Source organism: Chiloscyllium plagiosum, chromosome 7, assembly GCF_004010195.1.
Source record: "Chiloscyllium plagiosum isolate BGI_BamShark_2017 chromosome 7, ASM401019v2, whole genome shotgun sequence".
Classification (NCBI taxonomy): Eukaryota; Metazoa; Chordata; class Chondrichthyes; order Orectolobiformes; family Hemiscylliidae; genus Chiloscyllium; species Chiloscyllium plagiosum.
In genome coordinates this window covers 87,337,386-87,359,543 of record NC_057716.1, presented here as the reverse complement: position 1 = coordinate 87,359,543, position 22,158 = coordinate 87,337,386, and the positions used below count along the sequence as shown (strand labels likewise).

Sequence of the window (22,158 nt, the reverse complement as noted above, 5' to 3'; positions counted from 1 at the left end):
ATGCAGCACCTCACATTTATCTGAATTAAACTCCATCTGCCACTTCTCAGCCCATTGGCCCATCTGGTCCAGATCCTGTTGTAATCTGAGGTAACCCTCTTTGCTGTCCACTACACCTCCAATTTTGGTGTCATCTGCAAATTTACTAACTGTACCTCTATGTTCGCGTCCAAAGCATTTATGTAAATGACAAAAGTAAGAGTGCCCAGCACCGATCCTTGTGGCACTCCTGACGGAAAAGATTTAAAAGGGACTTAAGGGGCAACTTTTTCATGCAGAGGGTGGTGCGTGTATGGAATGCGCTGTCAGAGGAAGTGGTGGAGACTGGTACAATTACAGCATTTAAAAGACATCTGGATGGGTATATGAATAGGAAGGATTTAGAGAGATATGGGCCAAGTGCTGGCAAATGGGACTAGCTTAATTATAGGATATCTGGTCAACATAGACGCGTTGGGACTGAAGAATCTGTTTCCGTGCTTTACATCTCTATGACTGTACGACTCTACGTTGGAGCTGTGCAGGATTTTGGTTGGGTCACAGCTAGAGTACTATGTGAAATTGGGTCACTGCATTATAGGAAACATGTGATGGTACTGGAGGAAGTGCAGAGGACATTAACCTAAAGGTTGCTTGGAATAGAGCATTTTAGCTTTGAAGAGAGTCTGGGGTAAACTTGGGTTATTTTCTTTAGAGGAGAAAGTGAGGACTGCAGATGCTGGAGATCAGAGCGGAAAATGTGTTGCTGGAAAAGCGCAGCAGGTCAGGCAACATCCAAGGAGCAGGAGAATCGACGTTTCAGGCATGAGTCCTTCTTCCTGAAGTAGGGCTCATGCCTGAAAAGGCGATTCTCCTGCTCCTTGGATGCTGCCTGACCTGCTGCGCTTTTCCAGCAACATATTTTTAGCGCTTATTTTTCTTTAGAGCAGAGAAGGCTTATCAGGTGCCTGACTGAGATATATAAGATTAAGGAGGAATAAGGACAGGATGCACAGAAAGCATCTGTTCCCATTTTTTTCCCCTTAGCAGAGTCAATAACAAGGGAACATAACTTTAAGGTTATGGGCAGGAAGGTTAGAGGGGAATTGTGGGAAAATGGTTTCACCCTGAAGGCAAGCAAACTTGATGGATCAAAGAGCCTGTTCCATAATATATGATGCAATGATTCTGGAATTTAAGTTTCCATGTAATGATAAAATACTGCAAACCTTTATTATTCAGCATCTGGAACTTCTACGGGCTTCTCTAATCTCCCACTTTTTATTACTGGAGCCTTGAAATCTTGTAGCTAAAGTGATACAGGGAAATTGGAGCAGAATTGTCCTGTTAAGTTAGTTAGCAACAATTAAAGACACTGAACACATCAAATTCACCTGTTCAAACATTTATGTGCAACTCTGTCTGACCTTCTTTCACCTTTCTAAGATCAAATTTATAACCTGTGCAAGTATAATTTTTCCCCCATGAAATAAAATTCAACCATTTCTTCTGTCAATCAAATTCGCAGGTGTCTCTAAGGTGTTTTCCTGATACACACTGAATAATCACTCAGTAGTTAAAACTGGTTAGTTAGTCGGTTCCTACATAGAAACATAATCTAATGCTGTGGTTCTGTTCGCCGAGCTGGAAGTTTTTGTTGCAAACGTTTCATCCCCTGTCTAGGTGACATCCTCAGTGCTTGGGAGCCTCCGGTGAAGTGCTTCTGTGATGTTTCCTCCGGCATTTATAGTGGCCTGTCCCTGCCGCTTCCAGTTGTCAGTTTCAGCTGTCCGCTGTAGTGGCCGGTATATTGGATCCAGGTCTATGTGTTTGTTGATGGAGTTTGTGGATGAGTGCCAAGCTTCTAGGAATTCCCTGGCTTTTCTTTGTTTCGCTTGCCCTATAATGGTAGTGTTGTCCCAGTCAAATCAACTAGCCACGAAACGACACGACCAGCTATCCCTAGTAGCCACACACGCAAACGACAAGCAACATGAATTTGACTGGGACAACACTGAGGATGTCACCTAGACAGGGGACGAAACGTTTGCAACAAAACTTCCAGCTCGGCAAACAGAACCACAGCAACGAGCACCCGAGCTACAAATCTTCTCACAAACTTTGAACATAATCTGATATTTCCCAGGCACTTAACTATCACTATCATGCCTATTACTTTCAACAAATAAATATAGCAGTGTGGAGAATTAAATATAGAGAGTGGAGAGGAAATTAGAGTGTACAATAGCTGCCTGCAGTTTTTAAAAATTTGATTTAACTGGCTAAGATTTCACTGTCCTTCCTAAGCACACATGACAAACAAAGTTCTCTGTGCTGGAAATTGGGGTCCCCTTTAAAACTATGTACTTTTTGTATTCCATAATTAGTATTTCCTGTGCGGCATGGGATATCGCTGAACTGTTTTGCATTTGTAACTAGCTCTCTACAAGTGTAAACAAAAGATTTTCAAGGAGAAAGTGAGGGCTGCAGATGCTGGAGATCAGAGCTGAAAATGTGTTGCTGGAAAAGCACAGCAGGTCAGGCAGCATCCGAGGAACAGGAGAATCGACGTTTTGGGCATAAGCCCTTCTTCAGGAATCTTCAAGATTCCTGAAGAAGGGCTTATGCCCGAAACGTCGATTCTCCTGTTCCTCGGATGCTGCCTGACCTGCTGCGCTTTTCCAGCAACACATTTTTCAGCTCTAAACAAAAGATTTATCAGGCACAGCACTGTCCTGTCTTCTGCAACAAGGTTTTCTTCTACAAAGGAATGAAAATGAGCTTTCAAATGGAGGTGGGAAAGGGACAGTGGTCATTCTAACACCATATGTTTACTGCTCATGGTCATTGGCCAAAAGGGTTTAGACAGGTGATTGACTCAACATCAAATACCAGCTTCCAAAATAAGGAATATCAAAAAGGGACAGAGGGAGAGAGAGAATTCAGGGAATTGAGCCATCACCTTCTTGGGAGAAAACCAGGAATTCCGTTACACCGGCCCAAAGGAAGAACAAGACTGTTACTGCCAATCTCAGTGTCAAATGTTCCATCACTTCAAAATTCCCTGTCCTGCTTCTCCAATCCACAGAACATTTCAGCATCACTGAAGTGTTCCCATCTATCACAGTCTTATATTTTCTTTGTCTAATTAACTAATCGACCATATCTAAAGTGCTGCATCTTAACAAAGTCAATAAACTATCAGAAAACTGCTACAATCATTGTCTGCCTATATAAGGTAACTGAAAATAAACCTCTCAAAATCAACACCACTTAGGGAATAATAGCTTAGTTATTGAGTTTAAGTCCAGGTTCCAATCATGTGAACCACTAACTGTATCCACACACTGGCTCCAAAATTCAAAGAACATGGAAAAATTTAGTCAGAAATAAGGATAGATAAAAGGTATTTTTGAGAAGTGAATGTAAGTGTTGTAGCAGGTACTATGTGTTGCATTCACATATTTCAATCTGATAGTTTGAGCTATTCTAAGCATTTGAAATAGAATTGCTCTACTCTCTGTGTGTAGTGATATCCTTACATTTTGAGTAAGACAGCAAATGCATTAGTAAGAAAATGTGCATATAAATTTTAAGGGGCTATCTTCACGAACAGAGTTATGATACCATTACACATAACAATCAGAGCAAACCTCCCCTCCAACTTCTCAGTATCACATTATCTTATAATACCTATGTCAGTCCTGCATTAACACTGATATAGTTGTGTAAAAACGTGACAATGAAAATGCCACGCATCTTTTAAAGTTCCACTGAACATGCCATCAGGAGTGCATGTCATTCCACAAATGGCCTTTTGAGCATCTCTGAAAGTAATAAAAGGTTTTATTCAGTCTCTTCAAGATCCTTGATTCTTTCCAAAACGTTTCAAAAATAACTGAGCATTTTGTCCACTGTAGTTACTGCTGCAATAGAGGAAAGTAGTGAGTGGCTCAAGTACATGATCCTCTTGACAATGTTGAAGAGATAATGATATTCCACCTGAAAGAACACGAGAGTCTCAAAATCAGCAGTCATAGAGTCAGAGTCATAGGGATGTATAGCTTGTCCATGCCAATCAGACAACCTAACCTAATCTAGTCCCATTTACAAGCACTTGGCCAATATCCCTCTAAAACCTTCCTATTCATATACCAATCCAAATGCTTTTTAAATGCTATAATTGTACCACTCTCCACTACTTCCTCTGTCAGCTCCTTAACCTATTATCCTTTCAGACACTCCCAGAAACTTTATTCAGATTCTGTGATAACTCTGTACTATAACTTCAGGGTGTGTTTTTGAAGTATTTACACCAAAGAAGTTTTGGTACACAATTGTTAGTTCAGAGTGCCAACATTAAAGAATATGAACCTAGCTTCATAAACTGTGGATAAAGCGCTCAATGGGCAGGCTCATCTTTGATTATAAATTAACATAGATATGATAAGACAAAAATTGAATTATAGATATTTAAAGCACTAAGGGAGGCCTTTCTGCCCACAGCATCTGTACCTGCTGCTTGTTAGGGTAATCCAACATTGCAGTCTTTAATTTAACTCTCCTTCAAATATTTCTCTCCTGTTCCATTAAGCATTGCAAAGGTTTCTGCTTAAATTGCTCTCTGTAACAAATCAATCCAAAATTCACCAACTCAATGAATGAAAGCATTTCTTCTGAACCCCTCTTCTTAATATTTTAGCAAATATTTTAAAGTGATGATTGCTTACAACAAGGCCCTAAACAGTCTATCATCGACTTAAATAATTTTGAAAAGCGTCTAAATATTTTTGGTTTGGTTTTCCCTGCTCCATTGGTACAGTGTTTAATTGCATGTGAGTATGATACTTGGTATATACTTATTTTGCTTGATTGGTTAAGTGCTCTGTGGTGTCTCGGAGAAAAGTAAACACACTGACAGAACCTATGGAGGCTGAGCTGAAAGCCGAGTAGATTTTTTTAAAGTATTGTATTCAATGAATAAAATTCCTGTACTTAAACACTCAATCTCTGAATACAACCATCTGATGAAAGAGCAGTGCTCCGAAAGCTAGTGCTTGCAAATACAGGTAAACCTGTTGGACTATAGCCTGGGGTTGTCTGATTTTTAACTTTGTACACCCCAGTCTAACACTGGCACCTCCACATAAATCTCTGCAGAGTCACACTCCTGCTATATGGACATACAGATTTATTTGAAATGTACATTTGTCTTTTAAAACAAATTGGAGAATGTACAGTCTGTTTTTGAAATAAATTGGAGTTGAGAGATAGAACATAGAACAAAACAGCGCAAAACAAGCCCTTCAGCCCTCGATGTGGCGCCGACCTGTGAACTATTCTCATCTCGTCCCCCTACACTATCCCAAAATCATCCATGTGCTTATCTAAGGATTGTTTAAATCTCCCTAAAGTGGCAGAGTTGACTACATTAGCAGGTAGGGCATTCCACGCCCTTACCACTCTCTGCGTAAAGAACCTGCCTCTGACACCTGTCTTAAATCTATCACCCCTCAATTTGTAGTTATGCCCCTCATACACGCTGATGTCATCATCCTAGGCAAAAGACTTGCACTGTCTACCCTATCTAATCCTCTGATCATCTTGTATGTCTCTATCAAATTCCCTCGTGGCCTTCTTCTTGCCAATGAGAACAGGTTCAAGTCTTTCAGCCTTTCCTTGTAAGACCTTCCCTCCACACCCTGGAAAATCTCCTCTGCACCTTTTCCAATGCTTTCACATCCTTCCCGAAATATGGGGACCAGAACTGTACACAATATTCCAAGTGTGGCTGCACCAGCGTTTTGTATAGTTGCAGCATTGTATTGTGGCTCCGGAATTCAATCTCTCTATCAATGAAACCTAACACACCATATGTCTTCTTAACAGCACTTTCCATCTGGGTGGCAACTTTCAGGGATCTATGTACATGGACTCCAAGATCCCTCTGCACATCCACACTACCAAGAATCTTTCCATTGACCCAGTACTCTGCCTTCCTGTTATTCTTCCCAAAGTGAATCACCTCACATTTAGATGCATTGAACTCCATTTGTCATCTCTCAACCCAATTCTACAGTTTATCTAAGTTCCCCTGTAACATTCTTCCAAACTGTCCACTACTCCACCGACTTTAGTGTCATCTGCAAACTTACTAATCCATCCACCTATGCCTGCATCTAAGTCATTTATAAGAATGGCAAACAGCAGTGGTCCCAAAACAAATCCTTGTGGCACACCACTAGTAACCAGACTCCAGGCTGAATATTTTCCATCAACCACTACTCACTGACTTCTTACAGAAAGCCAGTTTCTAATCCAAACTGCTAAATCACCCTCAATTCCATGCCTCTGCATTTTCTCCATCAGCCTACCATGTGGAACCTTATCAAACACTTTACTGAAGTCCGTGTACACCACATCAACTGCCCTACCCTCGTCTACATGCTTGGTCACCTTGTCAAAAAACTCAATGAGGTTTGCGAGACACGACCTGCCCTTGATGAAACCATGTTGACGATCTGAAATCAAATAGTTGCTTGAAGCGTTTTGTATAGTTGCAGCTGTATAGATCAGGTAACCTTTTTTCCTTTTGTCAATATCTAAGGCCTTGGAAGATAAACAGAGAGTGGTGGGTGCGTGGAATGCACTGCCAGCGGTGGTAGTAGAATCAGATACATTAGAAACATTTAAGTGACTCTTGGATAGGCACATGGATGAAAGTAAGGTGAAGGGTATGTAGATTAGTCTGATCTTAGAATAAGATAAAAGGTTGGCACAACATCGAGGGCCAAAGCTGTACTATTCTATATTCTAATATGCTTGGACAAGATAAAAGTCACGCAACACCAGGTTATAGTCCTGGAAGCACTAGCTTTCGGAGCACCACTTCATCAGGTGGTTGTGGAGAAATAGCCTTTTAGGCCATTTGTTTGAAAAGGTTTTAAAATGCAACTTTGTTTTTCTCCGTGGATTAGTGACTGCCAATATCCAGGTGGTTATGTCTGCTCCACCCTCCTCTCTGACCTATCACCTTCCCTCCCCACCTTCATCTACCTATCACATTCTCAGCGACCATCCCCCCCCAGCCCCACACCCCTCTCATTTATCTCTCAGCTCCCCCAGCCAACAAGCCTCATTCCTGATGAAGGGCTCTTGCCTGAAACGTCGATTATCCTGCTCCTCGGATGCTGCCTGACCTGCTGTGCTTTTCCAGCACCATACTCTTGACTCTGATCTCCAGCATCTGCAGTCCTCACTTTCTCCTAGATTTATTGTTACACTTATTCACACGATTATTCGTCGTTACGGTGCCATCTTAGGTACAAAGGTAGCCACGTACAGAACCTTAGGTACAAAGCAGAAAAATAAAGAAACAAAGTTAAAAAGTTAAACAGTACAATCTTTCTCACTAAACTGTAGAAAAATAAAAAAAACAGTCAATGCAACTGTCCATAGGCACTTCACCTTGGCCTCGCACTCCTCACAAGGTCTCAACCTCCCCTGCTCTAGGCTCAACCTTACCTCCACTCCGCGCCCCCCTGCCTACCACCCCGGACTGCCTGGTCTCACCCTCTGAAGCCTGTTACTGCTCTCACCTCCTGAAGTCTGTTCCTGCTCTCATTTCCTGAAGCCTGTTCCTGCTCTCACCCCCCTGAAGCCTGTTCCTGCTCTCACTGCCTTGCAGCCTGTTCCTGCTCCAGCTGCCACCCCAGGCTGCCTGCTCTCACCCCCTGCAGCCTGACCCTGCTCCCGCTGCCACCCCAGGCTGCTAACTCCTGCTCCTGCTGCCGGCCGAGGGCAAAGTGAACACAAGGAACAGAGTGAATGAGGCTGGGAGAATAATACGAAGGAAGCAGGAAATGGCAGAGAAATTGAATGTGTACTTTGCATTAATCATTGCTAGCATTCAAAACAAAAACTGAATAATCAAGGGGCAGAAGTGGGAGGGAAAATAAATAAATAACTATAATTAGAGAAATCAATATAAGGGAAACTAATAGGGCTGAAGATCATAAGTACCCCTGAAGCTGATGCCATATATTCTGGGAAGTCAAAAGAATTAGCTACTGCTAATGGATGTGATAATGGATCACTGCTAGCAATCTCCTAAGTATCCTTACTTTCCTAAAAAGCCATCAAGGATTGGAAAATTGTACTCTTACTAAAAAAAGGAGGAAGAAAAAATATTAGATAACTGTAGGTCACTTAGATCAATAACTGCTATTGTAAATGTTTGGAGTCTATTCCAACGGATATAATGTCAGAAAATTTAAATAAGCACAATACAATTTAGCAGAGTCAGCATGGAAACCATGCCAGAAAAAATTACTGGAATTCTTTGAGGAGGTAACAAGCAAGATAGATAACAGGGAATCAGTGAATGGAATATGTCTGGATTTGCAAAAGGTGTTCAATAAAGTACTGCATGTTAAGCTTCTTAAAAGGTAAGTAGTTATGATGGAGGTGTTAGAGGATTCGCTGACTAATAAAAGACAGAGTTGTGATAAATAGGTATTTTCAGGATGGCAACCTGTAACTGATGATATACCACTGGGAACAGTGCTGCAGTCACAATATATATAAATGACTTGAATGAGGAAAGCAAGCATGCCATTCAAGTGGTCACTGGTTCAAATTCAGGCTCTTCCTTTGTTAAGGAAGATTCATTCTGACAACCTGTAAGTTGCAAATATTTCCATCTGTAAGTCTACCATGGTCTCCATATTCAGGTGCACCCTCAGTGTTGCGGTTTTCTTCATTTGTAAGTCATAGTTTCGTCCTAATTATTTTTTCGCATTGCACAGATTGCCAAAGTCCATGTACAGCAACGGTTTCTGGAAATGGCACAGCAACGAACACGTGATTGCTCAGAAGCTCCAAGCAGTGACACCATCACACAGCTTAGAGTGAACGCTGTTCTTCATTTAAACACAAATGTGCACGACAGTAATTTAACACAGAACCGGGAAAAATTAAAGTTTTGAACATTTCTCTCCATCCCAGTCCATTATCATGATGAAACAATGACCTGCTGTTGAGTAGGTTCTTGTCAATTCTGTTGGTTTTTGCTTCATTTGCAGTGATCCCCTCAATTTCAGTCCATTGTAATTCAAACCTTTGTCTTTCAAATTATTGCCCTTTCCATATCGATTAAAAACTTCATTTGAGAGCTGTCATTAAACATTTAAATGTTGCAGTGTTCTGCATGGGTATCTTTGGAGGTAAAACATTTGGAAGAGATCATGATGTTTGTGGTCCAAATGCAGGACCTCCCTTCGTAACTTAACTTGCATTAACAAAAAGAGAATACTGCAGGTGCTGGAGATCTGCTGGGTATCAGCAACCCTTTCTACTTTCATTAGAGTCATAGAGATGTACAGCACAGAAACAAACCATTCGATCCATGCCGACCAGGTATCTCAACCCAACCTAGTCCCACCTGCCAGCACCCGACTCATATCCCTCCAAACCCTTCCTATTCATATACCCACCCTGATGCCTTTTAAATGTTGCAATTGTGCTAGCCACCACCACTTCCTCTGGCAGCTCATTCCATACACGTATCAACCTCTGCGTGAAAACATTGCCCCATAGGTCTCTTTTCTAACTTTCCCCTCTCACCCTAAACCTAGGACCTCTAGTACTGGACTCCAGGGAAGAGACTTTGTTCATTTATCCTATCCATGCCCGTCATGATTTTATAAACCTCTATCAGATCACCCCTCAGCCTCCAACACTCCAGGGAAAACAGCCCCAGCCTATTCAACCTTTTCCTATAGCTCAAATCCTCCAATCCTGGCAACATCCTTGTAAATCTTTTCTGAACTCTGAATAATTCTGAATAAAATATACAATGATCACTGCCAGTATGTGCAGGTATAACTTGATGGTGGAACATTTGACTGCAGATCAAGCAGTCCCTGGTTCAAATCCAAGTGTCCCCTATATAATGTAACTTTCGTTCTGTCCTCTCTCCAAGGTCTGAGTTATTAATGCAGCCCTGCTGCACTAATGAATAGCCTCCTGTCTGTTCTATGGGCATTTAATGTGTTGACTGGGATTGTCCCCACTCTTTTCTCCTTATCTAAAGACTTGGAAATTATTCCACTTTCAGCAATCTCACTTGAGTGCTGTGTTGAAACTTTCATTACACTGGCTGGTATGTGTTGGGATTGAATAGTTCGTTACATTTTTTTTTCTACCCAATGCCAAAAAAAAATGGAACATGACTGAACCAATGATTAGATTCCAATTTAATTGATCAATGTTTGGACCATTGGCAGCATTACCTGAGTCATCCCTGACCCTTGTTTCTTATCCAGTGCCTTGATCATTATTCCCACTTTATATGTTGATAAGGCCAAAGGTCTAATTGAAAGTTGCACAGTACCTGGTTCAAAACGCTATGTTGAGCACATTTCATTCTGAGGAAAGCATAGGTTGCTAATAATGCTTTCTACCGAAGGTCAAAAATGAAATGGATTCTGCCCTGTGCATTTGATTCCTTAGTGGGGTTTTCCCATTCCTTTGCTTTTTACTGTTTGTCTTAAAAATTGTTCCCTTTTAGGACATTGGTTAGGCCACTTTGGGAATACCACATTCAGTTCAGGAAGGATGTTTGAAACTTGAAAGGGTTCAGAAAAGATTTACAGGGATGTTGCCAGGGTTGGCGGATTTGACCTATAAGGAGAGGCTGAATAGGCTGGGGCTGTTTTATCTGGAGCGTCGGAGGCTAAGGTGTGGCCTTGTAGAGGTTTGTAAAATCATGGAGAGGGTAAATAGACAAAGTCTTTTCCCTCAGGTGGGGGAGTCCAAACCTAAAGGGCATTACTTTGCGATGAGAGGGAAAATATTTAAAAGGGACCCAAGGGGCAACTTTTTCACACAAAGGGTAGAGTGGGTATCGATTGAACTGCCAGAGAAAGTGGTGGAGGCTAATACAATTACAACATTTAAAAGGTATCTGGATGGGTATATGAATAGGAAGGGTTTAGAGGGATATGGGCCAAATGCTGGCAAATGGGACTAAATTAGGTTAGGATATCTGGTCGGCATAGATGAGTTGGACCGAAGGGTCAGTTTCTGTGTTGTACATCTCTACGGCTCTAAAAGTATTGACAGGAATAGATAAATGGATGTGCATTTGTTTATCAATCAGGAGGCCCCTGATCTATGTTTCCTCCTAATTATTTTTCCCATTGCGCTGACCTCCAAGGTCGCTGTGCAGCAACAAATTCTGGAAATAGAGCAGCAATCGGTATTTGATTGCGCAGAACTTCCAAGCAGCCACACAGCCGTCCAGCTATCAAATACAAATATCCCCCTGAATTTGTTATCATACATTCGGAAAAAATTAAAGTTTTGAATGTTTCCTCCTATCCACATCTATTGCCGTGATGAAACAATGACCCAGCGATGAACAGATTCCTGTCCATTTTGCTGGTTTTGGTTCATTCACTCCCATTTCAGTCTGTTGTTATTCAAACCTTTGGCTACGATATTGATAAAAACCTCACTTGAAGGCTCTTATTATTTGTTTCAACATGGCCTACAGCCCAGAGGACTCAACATTGAGTTCTCCAATTTTAAATAACCTCCTTCCCATCCCTGACTCCCTTCCCAGCAACCCCCTCACCCCCCTTCCATTCCACTTTCTGAGCCTTCCAGCTACCAACCGGATTCATTCCTCCCATCGACCAACAAGGCTGTATCCTCTACCTGTGTTCACCTATCACCATCTGACCATTCTGCCCCTCTCCCCACTCAAAACCCACCCCACACCGCCTGACAGCTCTCCTCTCCCCCATTCCCCAATACTGAAGAAGGGTGTTACCCAAAACGTGGACTTCTCCACCTCCTGATGCTTCCTGGCTTGGTGTGTTCTTCCAGCCTCCTGGCTGTCTACAGTGTTCTGAGGTACATAGTATTACGATGCAGAGGTTGAAGCCCTCTGTTAATTAAAACCAAACACCCAGAAAACCTTGCCTCACCTCACCTCATTATCTGTTAAAATGTGTGTATGACAGAGAATTCCTAATTCCCACTATTTGAAGAAAAATAACAATTCGGTTTCCTAACAGAACACTAAACAAAACTATTAACAAACTGACCACTTTTTCCTCTAACTGAACACAATCCCATTAACATGTTTTTCCAACAACACAATTATTAAACGTTACATTAACTTAATCTCAAGTCCACAAAGATTCTCTCGTCTCTGCTGTCTTCAGTCTTCCATCTGCTGATCTCCCTGTTCTCCTTCTTTATTTTTACTGTAAGTATGTTTTATACTGGTTATTGATTTCAGGAAGCAGAGTGGTGTGCATGCCCCTGTCTGCATCAATGGTTCTGAGGTGGAGGTGATCGAGAGCATCAAGTTCCTGGAAGTGACAATCACCAACAGTCTGTCCTTGTCCACCCACTATGATCAAGAAAGCACAACAACACCTCTACCTCCTCAGGAGGTTCAGGAAATTTGGCATGTCCATGAAGACTCCTCCTATTGTTTGTAGATGCACCATTGAATGCATCTCATCTGGATGCATCACAGCATGCTATGGCAACTGCTCTCCCCGAGACAGAAAGAAACGACAGAGTTGTGAACACAGACCAGTGCATCACACAAACCAGCCTCTTATCCATTGACTCCATTTGTACATCCTGCTGTATCAGGAAAACAACCAACATAATCAAAGACCGACTCCTCCCACCCGGCTACACTCTCTTCTACCCTTGTCCATCAGGCAGCAAATGTAAAGTTGGTAAACACATATGAACAAATTCAAGAAGAGCTTCTGCCCTGCTGTTATCAGACTTTTGAATGGAGCTCTTTAATATTAATGTTGATCTCTCACTGCACCTTCTCGGTAGCTGTAATATTGTATCCTGCACTCTGTTCTGTTATCCTGATGCACTTGTATAGTATAATCTGCCTCGAATAAGGTAAAAACAAGGACTGCAGATGCTGGAAGCCAGAGTCTAGATTAGTGTGGTGCTGGAAAAGCAAAGCACAGGACTTTTGCCCGAAACATCGATCTTACTGCTCCTCGGATGCTGCTGGAACTGCTGGGCTTTTCCAGCACCACACTAATCTAGACTCTGCTTCTACTAATTCTACTTTGGTCATACGACTTCCCAGATTGGCACAGAAATGTTGACATTTTTTAATGAAATTTCAAAGCCAAGGTGAATCCTAGCTTGTTTCTGCAATTTGCAAACTGTAGAGTTGGAACAGACAGTATTCATGTAGCCAAGCCTCAGACAATCAATTTCCCATTGAATTCAGACAGATCTTGAACTGCCTCTTCAGGTGCTAACAGCCACAGTGTTTTAGAATGACCCATTCTTTGCACCTCTGTTGATGCTGCCTTGTCAGAAGAATGAAGGAGCGATGCTCCGAAAGCTAGTGTGCTTCCAACTAAACCTGTTGGACTATAACCTGGTGTTGTGTGATTTTTAACTTTGTACACCCCAGTCCAACACCGGCATCTCCAAGTCTTGTCAGAAGAATGTTATGGAGACTTGGTGGCATCCAGCTCAGTAGGAGATCAGAGGCACAGTGTGACAAGGACAGCATTCACAGTTGAGCATTTAAAAGCATGTACTGCAACCTCAAATATGGAAAGTACTCATCACATTGGATCTTTCTACCTCTGCCGACAACTAGTGTTGGACAGAATCTTTGAAAAGGTGAGAAGCTGCATGAATACTGTCTGTTCCAGCTCTGCAGTTTTTTTAATATTAAAGAGCTCCATTCAAACGTTGCACCACCTGGAGCCCAGCCTTCTGCACCTTATTTTATGGTGTCTCCAGACAGCATCTTCGACTGGCAGCCAAGCTGCACAGCATCTCCAGCTTCCTGCACCTCGTGACAAATATCCCCAGACTGAGTAGATCCAGAGAGACAACCTTGCGGAGATGACCCAAAGACCCAGCCAGCACTGATTTAGAGGAAAGACCAACTCGATGATTCTGAAATATCAGCCCAAATCTCAAAGACTAAGGTACAACCTGTCCCAGCCTTATTGATGGATGTTACTATACCTTTCAGACAAACAGTTCAAGGTACAGCAGTACGGACCAGTGGATAGGATGCAGTGAATCCTCAGAAGTTCGTGTCAGAAGTAAATAGCTAATATAAATCTGACACTGTTTACTGAAGAGTCCTGTGAAGAGATTGATTGAAGTTGATAGTGTTTAATTAAAGAATAATAATTGAGTCTGATAAATGTTGTTTTCGCTTGTTAAAATGTTTAATAAAGTTGTGTTGGACCTCTCCCTTACTCCTGTACGACATGTCCAACTCACTGTGTAACACTCCTGAGTTCGAAAGGGTTATTGCAAACTCAAGGTTAGTCAGGGTACATTTACCCACCTTTCACATTACAGCATCACTTTAAACAATGGCACAAATCTCACATGAGAGCTGTCATTGCAACTTTGAATAGACAGGCTGTTATGTGTTTGGTCATAGCTCAGGGCTGAACAGGTAACAGCAGGTTAAATAATTCCTGAATCAAATTCCATATCTTCCTTACTGAAGCAATTTTTGTTCTGTGAAACTGTAAATTGCAAATATTTTTCTACCCGATGCCCAAAGTAGCTTTGAAATATGCCTAAAACAATGAATAGCTTCTTGTCTAATCGATTGATGTTTTGATCATTGGCAGCAAAACCTGAGACATTCCAGCCCTTTGTTTCTTACCCAGTGTCTTGAGAATCATTTATACTTTATTTGTTAATTGAAATCTTTCTCAAAACCTGCAACTGATCCTTTCAACAACAGTGCACAATACCTCTGGAGGCAGAGTGGGAAATCTTTCTGGGTAACAATCAGTTGCAAACATTGCTCTCTACCAAAGTAGTAATGGAGTATTCCAATGATCCTCAGTGCAATTTTCCCATCCTCTTGCTTTTTTTTTTACCACTTAGGCTGTCATTATTTCCTTCCAACTATTAATACAAATCTTGCTTGAAAAGCTTTCATTAAAATTTCTCACTGTTCAGGTTTCAATGTTCTGTGGTAGAATATAGTGACCGCAGATTAAAGGGTCCCTTCTGCAAATTCAGGTGCCTCTAGTTGCAATTGTGGGAAACATAGGTCCAAGATTTTCTTTCTCCCAAGATCCAAAGCAGGAATGAAACATGACCATAGCAAAGAAAGGAATCCTGCTGGTAACTGGAACCCTGAAAGAGCAACCAAATTCATCCCAGCTGCTTGTTTCTTATCCAATACCTTATTCTTTATTACTCTTAAATTCTTGATTTGGAGATGCCATGTTGCTGAAAACGTGTTGCTGGAAAAGCACAGCAGGTCAGGCAGCATCCAAAGGGTTGGGACTGAGACAAGGTGGGGGGAGGGGAAATGAGGAAACTGGAGAAATCTGAGTTCATCCCTTATGAACTCAGATTTCAGAACTGCTCAGAACTAGCTTTCAGAGCGTCGCTCCTTCATCAGATGGTTGTGATGAAGGAGCGGCGCTTCAAAAGTTAGTGCTTCCAATTTAACCTGTTGGACTATAACCTGGTGCTGTGTGATTCTTAAATTCTTGATTTAATTTTTGTTCAAACTTTGCCATTGACACTTTTGAAAGCAGCATTACATTGATGAGAGTGCGTAGTTCAATGGCCAAAGGTCTAATTGCAAGTTAAGGGGTTCATTTTCAAATCTGTGTGAGCTTTTTGATAAGTAGATTTCATCTTGAGGAAAGCATAGGTTACTAATGTTGCTTTCTACCAAGCCCAAAGGTGAAATGGATTTCTCTCTGAGTATTTGACACCTCAGCAGGGTATTAACAATCCCACGCCTTTTACCCATTGCCTGACAATTTGTTCCCCTTTTACATATTGACAGATTTAGATCAACCGAAGTGTATTTGTTTATTAATCAAGAGGTTCCCGAACCACATTCTCCCTAATTTTTTTCTATTGAGCAGGCCATCAAAATCCATGTGCAGCAGTAATTTGTAGAAATGATTTTAATTTGTTGGTGCAGCTATCAGTGAGTGCACGGTGTGTACAGGAGCTCTGAGCAGTTACACACCCGCACAGCTTAGAGCAAACATTGCTCCCCATTTGAACACAAATGTTAACCGAGCATAAAACTCGGAAAAATTGAAGTTTTGATCATTTCCATCCAACCATAATCCATTGTCACAATAAAACAACATTACATTGATGAGCAAATTCCTGTCCATTCAGTTGGTTTTTGGATCACTCGCAGAATGATCTAATCCATTCCAGCCCCTTGCTATTCCTCCCTTTGTGCCGTACATTATTTTCCTTTCCACATTAATAAAAACCCTGCCTGGAAGCTAGCACTAAACATTTCAGTTCAGCGTTCTGCAGATGTATAGTTTGGAGATAGAACATTTGGATGGGATCATGCTGTTTATGGTCAAAAATCAGGAGCTCCCTTAGTAACTTAACTAAAATAAACAAAACTAAAATAGGACAGGTGCTGGAGACCTGCTGTGTTTCTGCTGCAGTTTCTACTTTTATTAAATTAATTTCAATTGTGGAAAATATAACTTGCAAATATACCTAAGTACCATATTGCCAGTGTGGGGGTATAGCTCAGTGGCAGAGCATTTGACTGCAGATCAAGAGGTCCCTGGTTCAAATCCAGGTGCCCCCTCAGTAATATGCTGTTTTTCCCTTGGCAAAGGGATGAATTGGGAATTTAGAAGCATCCTAAATAAGGATCATTGAACCCAAAATGTTAATTCAGCTTTCCTTGCCGGATGTACAATACTTATTATAACAATTTCTATTTTTGTTAGGAAAGCAGCATCGCTGAATAGATTCATATCTGCGGTATTGACGTTTACCTTATTCAGTAGAGCTGCCTGAATCATGCTCCATACCCAAAACCTAGAAAATGATTGCACTTTAAGTAATAAGCTTATAAGCACTGGGTGCAGGAATGACAATGCAATTCAATGCAGTACAGTTCAGTACAGGAGCAGGCCTTCAGTCACCAAGCCTGTGCTAATTAGTACTCCTTATTTACTCCTTATTTAGCCTCGCTTCTTATTGCCCATGTGTGAGTTTCTATCCCTCTACCTCACATTGATGTGTTTATCAAGATATGCCTTACACATCGTTAATGTGCCTGTTCTCCCCACCACCACTAACAGAGCATTCCAGGCACCCACCATCCTCTGCATGAAAATATTCCCCATACTTCTCCCCTAAACTTTGCCTCTTTAATCTTGAACTTATGCCCTCTTGTAGTTGACCTTTCCACACTGATCTTTCCACCCTAGGAAAATGCCCCTGACTATCCACCCTACCTATGCCTCCCATAATTTTGTAAAGGTCTCTCAGGTCGCCCCTTAGCCTCCTTCTTTCCAGTTAAAGCAATCTGAGTTCATCCCACCTCTCCATATAAGTAAAATGCTCCAGACCAAGTAACATCCCGGCAAATCTTCTGTGCGCACTTTCCAAAGCATCCACTTCTGGTGCTTCTGGTGATTTGGTGACCTGAATATTCCAAATGTGGCCGAACTAAGATTTTCTCCAGCTGTTACATTACTTGCCAACTTTTATATTCAATGCCCTGGTCGATGAAGGCAAGCGTGCCCCAGTGAAGTTGCTTTATTAGAAGAATGTTACAGAGACTTGGTGACACCCAGCTCACTAGGAGGTCAGAGGCTCAGCCTGGCAGGGACAGTACTTGACAGTTGCAGGTTTAGAAACATATTCTGCAAACTCCAAATATGGAAAGTAGTCAGCTTATTAGATCCTCTTGCCACTGCCTGTTGCTAGTATTGGACACAAGCCACAGATGTTTTGAGAAAGGTGTGAAGATGTGGATAAAATGAGCAATCTGGAGCCCCAGCTCTATCTGCATTCTGCGCCTTCTTCAACAATGTCTCTAGGGAGCACCCCCAAGTAGCAGTGGGGCTGCACAGCATCCCCAGATCCCTATACATTGTGGTGAGTACCATACTGAACAGAGCTAGAGGACCACTTCAGTCAGATACCCCAAAGGCCAGAACCAGCCCTAGATGAGACGTGAAGCATTCTCAAAGTAACTTCAGGTTTTCTAACAAAATGTGCCATCTCAGCGCAGACAATATATTAAAGGTGTGAAGTTAAAGTCATACCTTTCATTCATTGACTGAGCTGAGATGACACATTTTGTTAGAAAACCTGAAGTTATCTTGAGAATGTGACTTAGAAGGAGTTCTGGGATTTACATATCAACGAACCAAAACTCGCAAAACCTTACAAAAAAATGAAGTTAAAAATCACACAACACTAGGTTATAGTCCAAGAACTTGACCTACTCTTGGCAAATAAAGCATGGCAGGTGACTGAGGTGTCAGTGGAGCACTTTGGAGCCAGTGGCCATAATTCTATTAGTTTCAAAGTAGTGATGGAAAAGGACAGACCAGATCTAAAAGTTGAAGTTTGAAATTGAAGCAAGGCCAATTTTGACGGTATTAGGCAAGAACTTTCAAAAGATGATTGGGGGCAAATGTTCGCAGGTAAAGGAACGGCTGGAAAATGGGAAGCCTTCAGAAATGAAATGACAAGAATCCAGAGGTATATTCCTGTTAGGGTGAAGTGAAAGGCTGGTAGTTATAGGGAATGCTGGTTGACTAAAGAAATTGAGGATTTGGTTAAGAAAAAGAAGGAAGCATATGTCAGGTGTAGACAGGAAAGATCGAGTGAATCCTTAGAAGAGTATAAAGGAAGTAGGAGTATACTTAAGAGGGAAATCAGGAGGGCAAAAAGGAGCCATGAGATAGCTTTTGCAAATAGAATTAAGGAGAATCCAAAGGGTTTTTACAAATATATTTAGGACAAAAGGGTAATTAGGGAGAGAATAGAGCCCTTCAAAGATCAGCAAGGCAGCCCTTGTGTGGAGCCACAGAAAATGGGAGAGATACTAAATGGGTATTTTGCATCAGTATTTACTGTGGAAAAGGATATGGAAGATATAGACTGTAGGGAAATAGATGGTGACATCTCCATATTACAGAGGAGGAAATACTGGATGTCTTAAAATGCATAAAGGTGGATAAATCCTCAGGACCTGATCAGGTATACCCGAGAACTCTGTGGGAAGCTAGAGAATGGGAAATCATGTCTCACAAACTTGATTGAGTTTTTTGAAGAAGTAACAAAGAGGATTGATGAGGGCAGAATGGTAGATGTGATCCATATGGACTTAATTAAGGCGTTCGACAAGGTTCCCCATGGGAGACTGGTGAGCAAGATCAGATCTCATGGAATACAGGGAGAACCAGCCACTTGGATACAAAGCTGACTCAAAGGTAGAAGGCAGAGGATGGTGGTGGAAGGTTGTTTTTCAGACAGTGCAGGACCAATGGAGTGACACAAGGATCGGTGCTGGGTCCACTACTTTTCGTCATTTATGCAAATGATTTGGATGCGAGCCTAAGAGGTATAGTTAGTAACTTTGCAGATGACACCAAAATTGGAGGTGCAGTGCACAGCGAAGCGGGTTACCTCAGATTACAACAGGATCTTGATCAGATGGGCCAATGGGCTAAGAAGTGGCAGATGGAGTTTAATTCAAATGCGAGGTGCTGTATTTTGGGAAAGCAAATCTTAGCAGGACTAATGCACTTAATAGTAAGGTACTAGGGAGTGTTGCTGAACAAAGAGAGCTTGGAGTGCAGGTACATAGCTCCCTGAAAATGGAGTCACAGGCAGATAGGATAGTGAAGAAGGCGTTTGGTATGCTTTCCTTTATCGGTCAGAGTATTGAGTACAGGAATTGGGAAGGCAAGTTGCAGCGGTACAGGACATTGGTTAGACCACTGTTGGAATATTGTGTGCAATTCTGGTCTTCTTCCTATCAGAAAGGTGTTGTGAAACTTGAAAGGGTTCAGTAAAGATTTACAATGATGTTGCCAGGATTGGAGGATTTGAGCTACAGGGAGAGGCTGAACAGGCTGGGGCTGTTTTCCCTGGAGCATCGGAGGCTGAGGGGTTTACAAACTTATCAAGGTCATGGATAGAATAAATAGATAAAGTCTTTTCTTGGGGTGTGGGAGTCCAGAACTAGAGGGCATAGGTTTAGAGTGAGAGGAAAAAGATATAAAAGAGACCAAAGAGGCAACTTTTTCACACAGATGGTGGTACATGTATGGAATGAGGTGCCAAAGGAAGTGTTGGAGGCTGGTACAATTGCAACATTTAATAGGCATTTGGATGGATATATGAATAGGAAGGGTTTGGAGGGTTATGGGCCGGGTGCTGGCAGGTGGGACTAGGTTGGGTTGGGATATCTGGACGGCATGGACAGGTTGGACTGAAGGGTCTGTTTCCATGCTGTACATCTCTATGACTCTATTACTCTATTTAATTGGAAGCACTAGCTTTTGGAACACTGTTCCTTCATCAGGTGGTTGTCAACAAAAGTTGACAACCACCTGATGAAGGGGCAAAGCTCAAAATCTAGTGTTTCCAAATAAACCTGTGGCAATATAACCTGATGTTGTGTGATGTTGTACACCCAAGCCCAACACTGGCACCTCCAAATCATGATTAATAGATGAAAGACTTAATCTAAATTTGTTTAATATATTCCAACCACATAACACTGTACCCTTCTGCTATAAATTCTGCGTCTTATGATCCTACGCCATAACCACCTGACGAAGGAGCAGTGCTCTGAAAGATAATGCTTTGAAATAAATTTGTTGGATTTTTAACTTTATCCACCCCTGTCCAACAATGGCTTCTCCAAATCTTGATTGAGATTGATAGTGTTTAATTCAAGAAAATTTGTTGAATCGGATATATATTGTTTTTGTTGGATAAAATGTTCAATGAAATTGTCTTGGATCTTCCCCTGTCTCTTTGCCTCCCTCACCACATAACCCGCCTGATTTAAGAAGAGTTACTACAAACAAGTCAAGGTTCATCAAGGTACATTTATCCACCTTTCACTTTACAACATCACTTTTAACAATGGCACAAGTCTCAGTTGAGAGGTGTGATTGAAAATTTCAATAAGCAGACTGTTATGTGTTTGATTACAGGGTTGAACCGGTAATTAATTGCAGGTTAAGTAATTCCTGAAACAAATCCCAGTTTCTCTTTCATGAAGCAGTTTTTATTCTGTGAAATAATAAATGGCAAATATTTCTTTCGACACAACACTCAAAGTAGTGATGAAACATGATTGAACCTATTAATAGATTTCTTTAATCAGCCAATGCTGTCTTGAAATGGATAAAGATGGATAAATCCCCAGGACCTGATCAGGAGTACCCGAGAACATTGGGAAGCTAGAGAAGTGATAGAGGGGCCTCTTGCTGAGATATTTGTATCATCGATAGTCACAGGGGAGGTACCAGAAGACTGGAGGTTGGCAAACGTGGTGCTACTGTTTAAGAAAGGTGGAAAGGACAAGCTAGGAAACTATAGACCAGTAAGCCTGACCTCGGTGGTGGGCAGGTTGTTGGAGGGAATCTTGAGGGACAGGATGTACATGCGTTTGGAAAGGCAAGGACTGATTAGGGATAGTCAACATGGCTTTGTGCATGGAAAATCTTATCTCACAAACTTGATTGAGTTTTTTGAAGAAGTAACAAAGAGGATTGATGAGGGCAGAGTGGTAGATATGATCTATATGGACTCCCGTCCTGGCACCTTCCCTTGCCACCACAGGAATTGCAAAACCTACACCCCCACCTCATCCCCCACCTCTATCCAAGGCCCCAAAGGAGCCTTCCACATCCATAAAAGTTTTACCTGCACGTCCACTAATATCATTTATTGTATTCGTTGCTCCCGATGCGGTCTCCTCTACATTGGGGAGACTGGACGCCTCCTCGCAGAGCGCTTTAGGGAACATCTCTGGGACACCTGGACCAATCAACCACACCACCCTGTGGCCAACATTTCAACTCCCCTTCCCACTCAGCCGAGGACATGGAGGTCCTGGGCCTCCTTCACCGCCGCTTCCTCACCACCCGACGCCTGGAGGAAGAATGTCTCACCTTCCGCCTCGGAACACATCAACCCCAGGCATCAATGTGGACTTCACCAGTTTCCTCATTTTCCATTCCCCCACCTCACCCTAGTTCCAAACTTCCAGCTCAGCACTGCCCCATGACTTGTCCTACCTGCCTATCTTCCTTTCCACCTATCACTCCACCCTCCTCTCTGATCTATCACCTTCATCCCCAC

General features: G+C 42.0%; 1 non-coding gene across 1 annotated transcript; it reads left to right on the top strand.

The window, feature by feature from the left end:
- Positions 1 to 16,546: 16,546 nt before the first annotated feature.
- trnac-gca lies at positions 16,547 to 16,618 on the top strand. Its single transcript has one exon. It is a non-coding gene; the product is annotated as a tRNA-Cys (tRNA).
- Positions 16,619 to 22,158: the final 5,540 nt, after the last annotated feature.